We start from the raw sequence: 14,694 nt of genomic DNA, 5'->3' as shown, positions 1-14,694 counted from the left end.
TTCCAGACAGAGGCTAGACACACCATTCCTACCCATCCAGGCTAATAGCCATTGATGGACGTAACCTTCATGAATTTATCTAGCTCAGTGTTTCTTAAATTTTTAAAGACTGAGGAACACCAAACAATTTTTTTATGAAGAACGACAAGGATTTTTTGTTGAACGCAAAAAAAAAGTTGGGGGGAAGGTTGAGCTAAAAAAAGTCTCCTTCCCCTTTAAGGGCGGCCCTTTGAACTCTGTTGTTCTCCGCGGCACACGGAACACAGTTTAAGAAACACTGAGCTAGCTCTTTTTTTGAACTCTGTTGAAATCCTGGTCTTCACACCATCCTCTTGCAAGGAGTTCCACAAGTTGATTGTGCGCCGAGTGAAGAAAAACTTCCTTTTGTTTGTTTTAAACCTGCTACCCATTAATTTCATTTAGTGACCCCTAGTTCTTGTATTATGGGAACAAGTAAATAACTTTTCCTTATTTATTTTTTCCACACCAGTCATGATTTTATAGATCTCTATCATATCTCCCGTTACTATCATATCCCCTTATGTATGTATCTTTTCCTAGTGTGTTACTTCTTAGGAGCTAGTGAGAGCTGATGAATTATTTTAGATGCACTATAGAGGCACAATCCAATTACTGTCCAGTGTTAAACAAGGTCTGGGGATTGGCATATAGGGACCTCCAGCCTGTTTAGTACCATGACAAACATACTATAAAACTCAAACCAAACTTAAGACATTTATTAATTGAAACACACAAAAGGAAAATAATTAAAACAAGGTAAAAAGTACTAGAACCACAATGATTATCCAAATCATACTTAATATAAACCTAAGTCCTTTCTAGAGACTGTCCATTACTGTTCACTGTTTTCATTAATGATTTGGGTTAATGGAGTGAAGTTTATGCTTATAAAATTTGCAGGTAAACACCAAGTCGGGAGTAGTTGCAAGAACTTTGAGGATTAGAATTCAAATTCAAAATGACCTTATTGAATTGGTCCGAAATCAAACAAGATTTAGAGTTCAATAAAGACAAATGCGAAGTACTTCATTTAGGAGGGAAAAATCAAATGTACAACTACAAAATGCGGAATGACTGCCTAGGTGGTAGCATTGCTGAAAATGATCAGAGGGTTGATGCGGATCATAAATTGAATACGAGTAAACAGTGTTGCAACAAAGGCTAATATCACTCTGAGTGATGGAATGGGTTTTCTGAAAGACATGGAGGTAATTGTCCCACTCTGTTCAGCACTGGTGAGGTGCTTAATGGAGTCTTGTGTCAGTTCTGGGTGTGAGAGTTTAGGGAAAATGATAAACTGGAGAAAGTCCAGAAGAAAGGAACAAAAATGATAAAAACTTTAGAAAACCTGGCCTGAGGAAAGATTAAAAAACTGGGCATGTGTAATTTTGAGGAAAGAAAACTGAGAGGAGACCTGATAAGTCTTCAGATATGTTAAGGACTATTATGAAGCAGTTGCTCTCCATGCCCAGTGAATGTAGAACTAATGAGCTAAATCTGTAGCAAGGGGTAGTAAGATTAGGTATTATGAAAAACTTTCTAATTGAAATGGTAGTTAAGCTCTGGACTATTCTTCCTAGGGAAGTTGTGGAATCCCCATCAGTGGAGGATTTTAAGAACAGGATGGACAAACACTTGTCAAAGATTGTCTAGATTTACTTGATCCTGCCTTGGTACAGGGTGCTGGACTTGATGACCTCTTCCACTGAACATTTCTTGTTGTGTTGTTTTAAAACTTCATTTTGGAAAGGAAACAGATTTGTCTACCTGAACCTGGATGGTTCGCTGATCAGAGGATGGTCTTGGGAGGAGACCAAAACAGCCTTAGATTGTATGCGTTCCCTGTTCTTTCTCTCAGTATCCTGGTGAACTATGAGAAATGTTCCCTCACACTGCTACTGGCAAGAGAGTTTGTAGGAACTCTTCTTTATGCCAGAGAGGCAAAAGCGTGTGTGTCAGAGGAAAGATTCTGGACCTTTATCAGTTGTGCTTATGTGTGGCTAAGACAAGTACATGAGACTCCTAGCCTGTATGATCATGTGCACATATGTACTTTTGCTTGCCAGAATCCATTTGCAGTTGCCAAAATACCTAAGGACCATCGACTCCTGTCCAGGTATTATACAAACAAATGGATAATGCCTGTTGGAGTGTGAATAGTGGCGACTGAATTTGAGAGAAGGGATACTCCTTCATTCTCCTCAGCAGCAGAGCTGGTCACTGATGCCTCAGACAGATGCCTCAGACTACCTTCAGATTCAAGGCAATGGTCTTATAATCATCTGAAGTTCCTTATGAACTTGTCGTAACTAACATGTGACTAGCCTGCACTGTTTTCCTACTTGTTGTTTGGATCTCTATTCTGCAGATGACAACACTTCAGCCATGCATGTTATGTAAACAAACAAGGCGGTGCTCAATTATCCCTTTGTCTGTAAACAGTTGAGTTATGGAAGTAGAGCCATCAATAGAGGGAGACTGCTAGCTTGACACTTTCCAGTGACCAGGCATGATCTAGTGCAGTGGTTCCCAAACTTTTTGGCCTCGATCCCCCTTTTTGATTTTTGAGAGAGCCTCACCCTCTTCTTCTCCCCCCCACGTCCCAGTGCCTCTAGATGGATTTTTGCTAGCAGTGCATCGGGGCCACGCATGCGTGGTGCACAGTGCGCGCAGGCCCCCCTGTGCCATCAGGCATGCGTGGCCACCCTCCGTTCAGTTCCTTTCTACCATCCCCAGCTTCAGACAGAACTCTCCAGTGCTCTTCACTCCTCAGCTCTTCTAGGAAGATATTTTAGTTAGTTTAAACCCAAGTCTTACCCCAAGTTATTAGTGTTTCTCTAAAAACCATCCCACCTCCACTCACGCCAGTCAGCTCCCCTGAACATTGCCATGGCATGGGATCACTTGACTTTAAATGCTGTGCACTCTGCAGTGATGCAATGCCAGCCTCAGATGGCCATGACAAATGTGTTAAGTGCTTTGGGCACTCACATTCACAACGAGATTGCCCACATTGTGCCAAGCTCAAAGTGCGCGCGCTCACAATTCAAGAGATCCACCTGAAAATGATTCTTGTGGACAAGAGCAAACAGCCTTCTTCTGAGCCTGGCTCTGGTCAGAATCACACAGCCAAAAGGGATAAATCCCCAGTGCCCGCAAAGAGACAGTCAAACTCGCTGCCATAACAACCGCCTAAGAGGCGCTCTGCAGGCAAACAGTTGGATAACTCCGACAAACACTGCCTCAGTACATTTGACGGCCCAGGTACCTTGGCTGACCTGTGCATTAAACAGAAAAGTGCTACACAGAGCACCCTCACAGAGGCAACAGGCCACACCGTGCCTGCCTCAAACAGCGCGGTACCGAGTACGATGCCAATTATCACACACCAATTACAGCGGTGCTGCAGGCACTCGCTATGGCACTGTAGCAGCTGACAGAGCAGCCGCATGGCACTGCCCTTGCCGCCTGTTGTCCGTGATAACCCCACATGCTGCGTGCTCTGCTTCTACAGCACTGCAGGCATTACTCTCAGCAGCAGCACTGCTCTCTGCCACACACTCTCATTATGACTTACAGGGAGCATAAGGACTTGACAATCTCCTCTACACTGAATTCTCCGATTTTGAGTCCAGGTAGACAATGTCACTCTCCATTCTCTGATTATTCAGAATCACCCACCACCCTATCAATGGAGGGAGAAGACAACGACAGATGTTTTTTCACCTCAGCTTCCCCACGCACAGAGGTGTCAGGAATGTCATTTAATCCTATCTAGCCTGATCTTACCAGAGCTCCAATGGCTCCCTGGGCTCCATATCCATGGATGCCACCACCAGTGTCTTACCCCCCCACAGTGGCACCTGTGGAACCAATGACCTTAACAACACAAAAAGAGACCACATACAACCAAACACATGGTAAAAGCGCTCTCTCACCCCTGACCCAGTCTCCCCAAACAGGCCTGAGGAAAAATGATACCAAAGGCCATGACTCCCCGAATTCGGCTTCTGGAGTTTTATTCTGCACAAACTTGACTTGAGGGCGTTAAGAAAATATATATATCCGCATCAGCCAATTAGCACACTCCCTACATGGGATGCCATCAGTCATGGTCCACAACTGCCTACAACTTCTAGGTCACATGGCATTGTGAAATCCTGTGGTCCCCAGTGTATGCCTATTTATGAGGTGTATCCAGGGCTGGCTCTGACTCAGCTACAAGCCACACATCCACCAGATGATCAGAATACTTATCACTTCCACACGCGTAAAGACATCACTACAGTGGTGCACAAAATTGTCCAACCTCTGCAGAGGCATACCCTTTCAAGGCTCAGAACCCACAGTAGTCATCATCACCAACGCATCTCTCACTGGGTGGGGAGCACATATGAAAGGACTTATGGCACAGGGTTTCTGGACCTCATCAGAAAGCATATTACACATGAATGTCCTTGAACTCAGAGCGGTACGACTAGCATGTCTGCAATTACTCCCCTACACTACTGGAACCCATGTCAGAATATGTATGTACAATATGGCATGCGTGTTCTATATAAACAGGCGAGGGGGTGCCCGATCTCAAGACCTCTGCAAAGTGGCCATAACACTCTGGAACTGGTGCCTAGCCGAGACATCTGCAAAAGTGCATCCCACCTCCCCGGGGCCCTTAATACCACAGTGGACACCCTCAGCAGGGCCCTACCACAAGACTATGAGTGGGAAGTCGACAATGCAGTTTTGAGAGAGATTCCAGAGCTGGGGACATCCCCATATAGAGGCCACCAGGACCAACAAGAAATGTCCACTGTACTGCTCCAGAGCGGGCATGAGGAAGCAATTCTTTGTGGATGCTCTCATCCTGAAATGGGCGCACCCCTAATTTATTCGTTTCCCCCCTTTCCCATCCTCAGAGTGCTCATAAAAACATGGAGGGCCAAGGTGAAAGTCATCCTCATAGCACCTTGCTGGCCTCAGCAACCATGGTTTCCCCTCCTAAACCAAATGGCCCGATATCACCCAGTCACCCTTCCATGCAGTCTGTCCATACTATCTCAACATTTCCTCACCCTCAGTTCCTGACTCTCCACCTCAAGGTACCTTGATGGTTCACGGGTGTAGAGCTCCAATGCTCACAACAAGTGTGTAACATCCTTTTTCACCGCAGGGCTCCTATGGCAAGAAAGACATATATTAATAAATGGACTCTCTTCACACATTAGGCAGCCTCCCAAAGTATACCACTGTAGGATGCCCTGCTCCCCGCAATCCTAGATTACTTACTGCATCTCAAACAAGCACAACTCTCCTTCAGGTCGATCAAAGTCCATCTGGAAGCAATAACAACCTTGCACATGCCAGCGGATGACACTTCGGTATTCCCACATCCAGTAACTAAGCGGTTCCTAAAAGGCCTGCAGGCCCTATACCCAGATATTGCCGTCCCTCAGGAACCATAGGACTTTCATGTGGTACTAACTACACTTACGAAACGGCCATTTGAATTGATGGCCACATCTTCCTTACTCCACCTAACCCTAAAGACAGCTTTCCTAGTAGCAGTAACCTCAGCACATAGAGTGGGTGAGATGGCCGCACTAATGGCTGACCTGCCATTTACCATCTTTTTTAAGAACAAAGTCTCCCTGCGGCCGCACCCCAAGTTCTTACCGAAGGTGTGCTCTTCCTTCCATCTTAACCAAACTACACTTACCGGTATTCTTTCCAAAGCCCCACGCCAATGTGTTTGAAGTGCAAATGCACACCCTTGATGTCAGAAGGGCTCTCTCCTTTTACACCAAAAGAACCAAACTCTTCAGATTGTCTCCAAATCTCTTCATTTCTATAGCTGAATGCAACAAAGGAAGTTGGATATTACTACAAAGATTATTGCATTGGATCTCTGACTGCATTGCCACATGCTACTTATTTTAATGATTTACGACCACCTACCTCAATCTGAGCACATTCCACCAGAGAGGTCGCTACTTCGGTTGCTTACCTGACGAAAGTCCCCATCAATGACATACGTGCAGCATCCATGTGGGCATGAGAACACACCTTTGCGAAACATTATGCACTTTCCTCCGGACCTCTCTGTTATACCAGACTAGCAAAAGCTATACTACAAACAGTGTACTTACCTGATCCGAAGTCTGTGCCTCCATAACAGGTACTGCTTTGCAGTCAGCCACTGGGAACACCCCCAGGGATGTCTCTCGAAGAAGAGGAGGTTACTCACCTTCATGTAACTGACATTCTTCGAGATGAGCATCCTTAGGAGTGCTCCACTACCCTCCCTTCCTCCCCTCTTTTTTGGAAAAATAATAATAATATAAGATAAATTCTCTCTTTCGCAGGGTTCTGGATAGAGAAGGAACTGAAGGGAGGGTGGCCACACATGCACGATGGCACCGGGGGGACCCCCGCACACCACACATGCACAGCCCCAATGCACTGCTAACAAAAATCCATCTAAAGGTGCTGATACGCACCAACACCCACTGTGGAGCACCCCCAGGGATGCTCATCTCTGAGAACGTCAGTTACAGGAAGGCGAGTAACCTCCTCTTCTCTCCATCATTTTTGGAACCTCCCTTCAAGTAGTTAAAGGCTGTTATCAAATCCCCCCTCAATCTTCTCTTCTGTAGACTAAATAAGCCCAAATCCCTCAGTCTCTCCTCACACGTCAAGTTAGTTTTGGTTATTGCATTTCCTGCAAATGTCCGGACTGTCACTCATGCACCTCCTCAGGTAGTATCTTAGAACCAAGGTCAAATACTGTATCCATAGTCTTTACATGTGGTGGCCTAGATGTTGGCTGCATGAATAGGAACAAAAGAGATTCCTTGTCACAGGTTCAGGAGATTTCTTTTCCTAAGCTGGGAACTATCTATCAGGTACTTGAAAGAGAATCCTCTGAACTGTTATTCATGGTTAAATTCGACACTTTACACCTGAGTCTGAATAAAGAATCTAATTATCTTACCCATTACAAAGATAGCTTCCCCAATTATCACCTCTAATATCATTAGCTCACAGACATTTACCTCCCCCCCCCCCCATTCCCCTTCTGTTCTGAAATTTGATTTGTCCTTTTCATATGTGTTCATTTTTTTTAATTGTAACCTTTGGTATATATGGTTGTGACAATTTTCTTCCACTATTTGATCTGAGGAAGTGGGTCTGGCCCACGAAAGCTCATCACTTAAATCATCTTGTTAGTCTTTAAAGTGCTACATAGTCCTGTTTTTTGTTTCAGCTACACCAGACTAACACGGCTACATTTCTATCACTATCTATCAGGTAAACTTCCTCCTCAGAGTGGAGATTTCCATGTGGGCAGCCCAAACAATATGAATTCAGTAGAGGCCTCAGTACTGAAGATTCTGAACTAGGTGCTGGTCCTGATGCAGGACTAGCATTTAGCTGTTTTAGGAAATGTCTTGCGCTAGCTTGTTAAAAATGGTAGTGTGGATGTTGTGGCCTCTAATGGGTGCTTGGGCTGGAGGCTTGAGCCAGGTACTGGAGGATTGTATGGACCTGGTATTTAGTGAGCTTTGACTTTGGGTGGGATGCTAGCTCGAGCTAACCTAGCACAAGTCTGTCTACCCATGTGGGAATCTCACCTGCTAGCTGCACTCCAGACATACCTTCAAAATTCATCTGAGTGCTGTGCTCCAAAACAGTCATGCTCAGTCTTCTGACAACCTATGGTGTTGAGATTCCTCAAGGGGTTTCTCCAAGGGACTTCACTGTCTTCTTACAGATCATGGAGCCTCCTTTCAAAACATTATCAGATGCTTGTTATGCCATTTTACTACCAAAATGGTCTTTCTCATGATCATCACAAAAGTCTGAAGAATCTGTAAGCACCTGGCTCTTATGTCCCAAGTACACGACACATGCTTCCAGAGCAAAATATGATGAAATAATATCCTAAGTTCTTCCCTGTGCTGAAATCACTCTATTGCAGGGGTGCCACTTAGAAGGGGCTAGTGAGTGGTGTAGTACCCCTCTGAAGTTGGAACCTGTGAATTTCATACTTGATGTCTGCTTTAAGAGTTGTGAGCTACGGCAGGAGTGGGCAATAATTTTTGATGGGGGACTACTCCCAAGAATTTGGTATGTAGTTCGAGGGCCACGCTCTTCCATGATATTAATGGAGGAGATGCGGGGTCTGGGATGGAGGTTGAATGCAGAAGAGAGCTGGCGGTAAGGGACTGGAATGCAGGAGAGGGTGTGAGATCTGGGAGGGAGTTTGGGTAAAGGTGGAGGTTGTGCCCTGGGGCGGGAGACTGAGATGCAGGGTCTGGGAGAAGTGTTCCCTGAGTGCTTAGGCAGCCACCCTTGTGAAATACAGGTGCTGCCCAGCTGATTAACAGAGTGCCCACAGCAGCTAGCATGTGTTTCTATCGGTGGTGCCTATCCACACATGCATCAGTGCACATGACAACATTTATTCTTCACATGGATAAAAAAATTAGAGAACATTGTCTGTTAGGGGGTGCATGAGAGGATTCTGACTTGGAGGAGGGTGTAGGAGGGAATGCAGGATATGGGAAGGGATTGTGACCTGGGGCAGGAGTGCAGGAGGAGGTGCAGGGATTTGGATTGTGACTGGGAGTAGGAATTTGGGGTGCACAGTCTGGGGGGAGGTATGGGTGAAGAGGGTTGGGTTATGTGGGGTAGGGGTGAAGGAGCAGAGGCAGAGAGTTGGGAGATAGAGTGGGCTGGGTGCCAGAGGCAGGCTATGGCCAAGAGGTACTTACCTGGGAGGCTTCCAGCCAGCAGCCCTGCAAAGCAGGTTCCTTAGTCAGACAAGGCCTTGTATGCTGTTCTGAATACTGTGAGCCCAAGGGAAGCTGAAGGAATACTTTGCACACTGCCTGTCCTTCAAATAGACAGTTTCCAGTGGCCAGAAACAGGACAGTGGGAGGTGCAAGACTGTGCTGGGGATGAGGGCAGTGTCAAGGCCTCTCCCCCTTCTCACCTTGGGTTCACAACATTCAGAAAACTGCTCTGCGTAGAGTGTGGGAGCAGGTCACATGGGAGGTGGGCTGAATCCAGCAGCTTGGCAGACCAAATCCAGCCCATGAGCTGTATTTTGCTGGCCCCTGGGCTAAGACATACACTTAAACTGCAGCAGAGCTTGTGCTGCTCCCAGCTTTGCCTTTGAAGGAGGGAGTTTGTTTATAAACAGAGGCTGATTAAAATAACAAAGAGATTCTAGTTCAAGTAATTGAAGGATCTTTAGAGGATCATGAAACCATTGTCAGGTACTCCACTTAAGATAGAAAACAAAAGGGAGAAATAAATACTGTGCTCCAGAGGTAGCCTCAGCTACTCAGGCCCAGTGCTGTTCAACTTATTCAGAAATTATCTTGGAAAAGGGGTAAACAGGTGGCAAAATTTGCAGAGAATACAAAATTACTCGTAATAGTTAAGTCCAAAGCTGACTGCTAAGCTACAAAGAGATCTTACAAAATTGGGAGATTGGCAACAAAATGGTAGATGGAATTCATAATGATAAATGCAAAGCAATGCACATGGGAAAATATCCAAACTATCTGTACAAAAATGATGGGGTCTAAATTAGCCATTAGCACTCAAGAAAGAGATCTTAGAATCATTGTAGATAGTTCCCTGAAAACATCTACTCAGTTTTCAGCAGCAATCTAAAAAGCTAACAAAATATTGGGAATCATTAGTAAAGAAATAGTTAAAACAGAAAATATCATATTGCCTCTATATAAAGTCATGGTATGCCCACATCGTCAATACTGCCTGCAGATCTTGTCAACTGCCATTTAAAAAAAAAAGATGCATTGGATTTGGAAAATGTATGGAGAAGGGCAACAGAAATTATTACAGGTAAGGAACAGCTTCCATATGAGAAGAGCTAAAAAAGATTGATTTTTCAGTTAAAAGAATAAAGTAAAGAGTGGGGGGGGATACGTTAGCTGTCTATAAATTCATGAATGGTGTGGAAAAACTGAATAAGGAAATGTTCTTTACTCTTCACTAATCTAACACAAGAAGCTCACCCAATGAAATTTATATGCAGAAGATTTAAAATAAACAAAAGAAATTATTTTTTCGTGGTTAAACTGTGGGGCTGTTTGCAAGGGGATGGTGGAAAAAACCAAATTATAACAGGATTCCAAAAAGAACAAAATAAGTTCAGGAGAGGTCCATCAATGGCTACTAACTTGGATGGGCAGGAATGGCATTCCTATCCTCTGTTTACCAGAAGCTGGGAATGGGTGACAGGGAACAGATCACTTGATTACCTTTTTCAGTTCATTCCTTCTGAAGCACCTGGCATTGACCACTGTTGGAAGACAAGATACGGGGCTAGATGGACCTTTGGTCTGACTGAGTGTGAGCATTCTGACATTCTTATATAAAACCCAGATGTATCTTCTGCTCCTTGCTGTATCCCACTAGAATCCATTTTTCTCCCAGAGCTGAGAGAGAGCCAACCAGACCCGTGTGTGTGTGTGTGTGTGTGTGTGTGTGTGTGTGTGTGTGTCTGTCTCTGTCTCTCTCTCTCTCTCTCTCTCTCTCTCCGAAGTTAATAACAAAGTAAGAATATATATTCAAATTTTAAACCTAGCTAGTGTTCTTTATGTGACTTGCCACAAGATGTCAGAATGCTAGTTTTAGAGCTGAATGGTTCTCATATTTATTTAATTTTATTTGTTTTATGTAGAAATTATATACTGTGCTTATGTCAGCTAATTTTTATCTGCGAAAAAATTAGTTTTTCAAGTGCCCCGGTAAGAGGTGATTTAGATAATGGCATAAAGTGTACATTTATAAAGGGGCGAGAGGGGTTGCGAGTGCTTTGAAGCATAGGATTATAATTCAGAATGATCCGGACAAACTGGAGAAATGGTCTGAGGTAAATAGGATTACATTCAACAAGGACAAATGCAAAGTACTCCACTTAGAAAGGAACAATTAGTTTTACACATACAAAATGGAAAATGACTGCTTATAAGGGAGTACTGCAGAAAGGGATTGTGACAGGTTGGACCAGGCCCCAGAGCCTCCTGCTGGAGGCTTGTGGCCTTGCCACATCCTGCCCAGCAAATCATGAAGAAGTCCTCCAGGAAAGCTAAAGTGGCACAAAGGACATCATCAATCAGAGCCCAGCAAGCCTGTTAAAAGGAAGATGTTGGGCCAGAGTGAGGCAGTTCCTCCATGGAGCTCAAAAGGCTCAGACAAGGCTGGAGAGCTGGATTGCAGGAGGCTGCCACAGCAAGGAGTGAAGGCACAGGCTCTTGGCCAAAAGGAGGCCGCTCACATGAGGCGAAGAACATCCCATTACAGGGATTTAGGGGTCTTAGTGGACTACCAACTAAATATGAGTAAAGAATCTGACAGTTGTATGAAAGCCAACATCATTCTGGGATGTATTAACAGGAGTGTTGTAAGCAAGACACGAGAAGTAATTCTTTTATACTGCTCTGTGCTGATTAGTCCTTAACTGGAGCACTGTGTCCAGTTCTGGGTGCCGTATTCCAGGAATGATATGGAGAAATTGGAGAAGGTCAACAAAAATGATTAAATATTCCAGAAAACATGACCCATAAGGGAACATTCAAAGAATTGATCTTGTTTAGTCTGGCAAAGACAAGACTTGAGAACAGCTTTTAAGTTCCTAAAAGGGTATTACAAGGAACAGGGAGAAAAATTGTTCTCCTTAATCTCCAATAAAACAAGAAGCAATGGTCTTAAATTATAGCAAGGGAGGTTTAGGTTACATATTAGAAACACATTTCTTATCTTCTGGGTGGCTGAGCACTGGAATAAATTGCCTAGGGAGGTTGTGGAATCTCCATCATTAGAGATTTTTAAAGAGGAGGTTAGATAAACACCCATCAGAGAGGATCTAGATGGTGCTTGGTCCTGCCAGGAGTGCAGGGAACAGGACTTCATGACCTCTCAAGGTTCCTTCCAGTTCTATGATTGTAGTGACAAAAAGTCCACTTTGGTAACTGTACGTGAACATTGAGGTGGTACTGGACTCCACAACTACCAAGGCATTCCTTCCCATAGAATAGTTCAGAGTCCTTACAGACCTCATTGTCGAGGTCTCCAGGTTCACCATGGCAACAACTAGGGTGTGCCTGCATCTTCTTGGACGCATGGTGGTGTGCACTTATGTCACTGCTGTGCCAGATTTTGAGTGCGTCCTCTTCAGATATGGCTGGCCGAAGTCTTCTCCCAATCCAGAGACCCTGTCCTATTTATACTTTACCTTACTTTCGTGGTGAACTAATACATTGAACACGTTTCAAGGATTCCTATTCTAGAGTCACTCTCTCCCACTGAGCTGTTGTTGGACATGTCAGACCTCAGCTGGAGAGCCCATCTTGAGGATGTCAAGACCCAATACCTATGGTCTCCAAAAGATACGGCGCAACAGATCAACATCGAAGAGCTCAGAGCAGTTCATCTTGCCTGCATTGCCTTCTGACAGGCTGGGAGGTCAGAGTGCTTGTGCACAGCGTGGCCTAGATATTACACATCAACTGGTAGGGGGGAACCATTCTTCATCCCTTTGCTTGGAAGCCCTCAAGCTTTCTGACTTCTGTATCAGACACAACATTGAACTAGAGGCTTGTCATTTACTGAATGTGCTTTATTGTCTTGCTGATTGCTTGAGACAAGACTTCTCACCACGAGTGGATGCTGCGCGTGGAGGTGTCCCCTGTGATCTTCTAGAAGTGTGGTCTCCCCGATTGGATCTCTTAGGAACCAGGCATAAGCACCAGATGGGGCGTTGGTGTGGTCTCCCTACCAGACGCCTTCCTCTTATCATGGGCAGGAAATGTGCTGTATGCATTTCCCCTGATCCTGCTCAGCAACAAGGTCCTGGAGAAGATCACGAGGGACACAGCCTGGGTTGATTTGCATCCCCATTGAGTCTGATGGCGCTCTGCCCGTGGCCACTTCCGGACTGGCCAGATCTCCTGTCCCAGGACCATGGTCGCTTCCTTCATCCCAACCTTGCATCTCTTCATTTCACAGCGTGGATGGCTGAGCTCCAAGGAAGAGGCTTGTTCAGAGGGTGTTCACCACACCCTTGAGCTGCAAAATGGATATGGTGCTCGTGTCTGGATGGCTAATCGTGGCCTCTCCCTATCAAGTTTCCTAATGTAATAGATACTGGAATATCTGCTTCACTTGAAGAATCGGGATCTAGCACATTCCTCACTCAAGGTACCAGGTACACCTGGTAGCTATTTCCGCCTTTCATTCCCCAGTCCATGGTCACATGGCCTTTACCCATGACATGATAGGCAGATTCCTCAGGGACATTGAATATTCCCTGAGATCAGGCCTCCTTCCCCACTGGGACCTGAACTTAGGCCCCATGAGCCTGGCCAGGACACCAGGCCACATGCTTCTTGTCCTATTTGTCTGAGAAAGTGGTGATAACATCAGCCAGATGTCTCCCTGACTAGAAATGACACTAGGCTTGGCAGAGCTGTGCTACTGCTGCCGCCATCTCATTCTTGAGCTCCTGCTCACCTCTGAGTGAAATATGCACCTATTGTAAAATGGACATGAGCAACCCATCTTAAACACCAGTTACGGGATAGGGAAATGTCTTGAGCTGCAACAAGGAAAAACAAAGACAATTGGTTATTGTGACTTGATTACTAGTTTAATTTATTAATGTTATCTTCTCGGGAAGAATATTGCTGATTTAGAAGATTGATATTGGATTTTTAGGACTCTTAGTTACTGGTTTTAATGATGAGTCACAGAAATGTTAATCTTCTGTATGGGAAGGAAAATGAGCAAACGGAGCCATACAATACCGTAAGAAATATTTTCTGTGGGTTACACTCTGTTCTGTTCATTTGAAGAGAAACAAGCATTTCTTTATGGAGCCACATTTTAGAGAGAAGAGTTACTGGTACTGTGTCACTTCAGAGTATGCCAGACCCTTCAAAACACAGGGATTTACCTCCACTCTAGAAATCTCTCTCTAAACTAGAAAAAAATAGTAAATTAACTGGGAATTGTTTTCTGTGTAAGCAATTCCTAGTTGTTAGTTTTTTAGAAACTGTTTCCTCTAGGATAGGAGGGGAGGGAGACCTATTAGGAAAATTGTCCTAAAGTGAATTCCCTCAACAAATGGGTGTAATTTTTTTCTTAAAGAGCTTGTTAGAGTAGTAACTGTATCAGTCTGCACATAATTAACTTTATAGAGCAACCATGAGAACAGAATTAAAGTGTCTCATGTGGTATTACTAAGGCAGTTCCTGGAATACATAGTGACTTGCATCCTTGTTCTTGGTCGTTTTCAATCAGTTCTAGTTTTGCCATGTTATTTTTCAAACATTATTGCAATATTCTCCTCTTAAAAAAAAAGTTGCCACTCTGAAGTGAGTTTTGGGTGTGTGTGTAAGTCTCTCCAATGAAAATGTGTCCAGCAGTCGTGTCCATGTGCATCACTCCATAGGTTTAGAGATGAAGCTAATACAGAGCTATCAAAGATTGTGCCAAGCCATCTGTAACACCTAACTTTCATGTTAACAGAACAGCAAGCTCTTGAATAGATTACATCTCTTTAGAAATTGTGTATTTTAGATCATTTTTGTATAATAACGAGTTACTGAACTGAACTATTTCCTTGCCCAATTCATC

The 14,694-nt window shown here is 44.3% G+C and overlaps 1 protein-coding gene across 8 annotated transcripts in view; it reads left to right on the top strand.

Annotated features, from left to right (window-relative positions):
- The window catches only part of HERC1 (HECT and RLD domain containing E3 ubiquitin protein ligase family member 1), a 219,518-nt gene that overhangs the window by 98,942 nt on the left and 105,882 nt on the right, over nucleotides 1-14,694 (top strand). The gene's annotated exons all lie outside the window — the stretch shown is intronic.

This window comes from Pelodiscus sinensis, chromosome 14 (assembly GCF_052426305.1).
Source record: "Pelodiscus sinensis isolate ZL-2025 chromosome 14, ASM5242630v1, whole genome shotgun sequence".
In the NCBI taxonomy this organism is placed as follows: Eukaryota; Metazoa; Chordata; order Testudines; family Trionychidae; genus Pelodiscus; species Pelodiscus sinensis.
The sequence above is the reverse complement of the archived record's forward strand: the minus strand, read 5'-3'. Positions and strand labels throughout refer to the sequence as shown.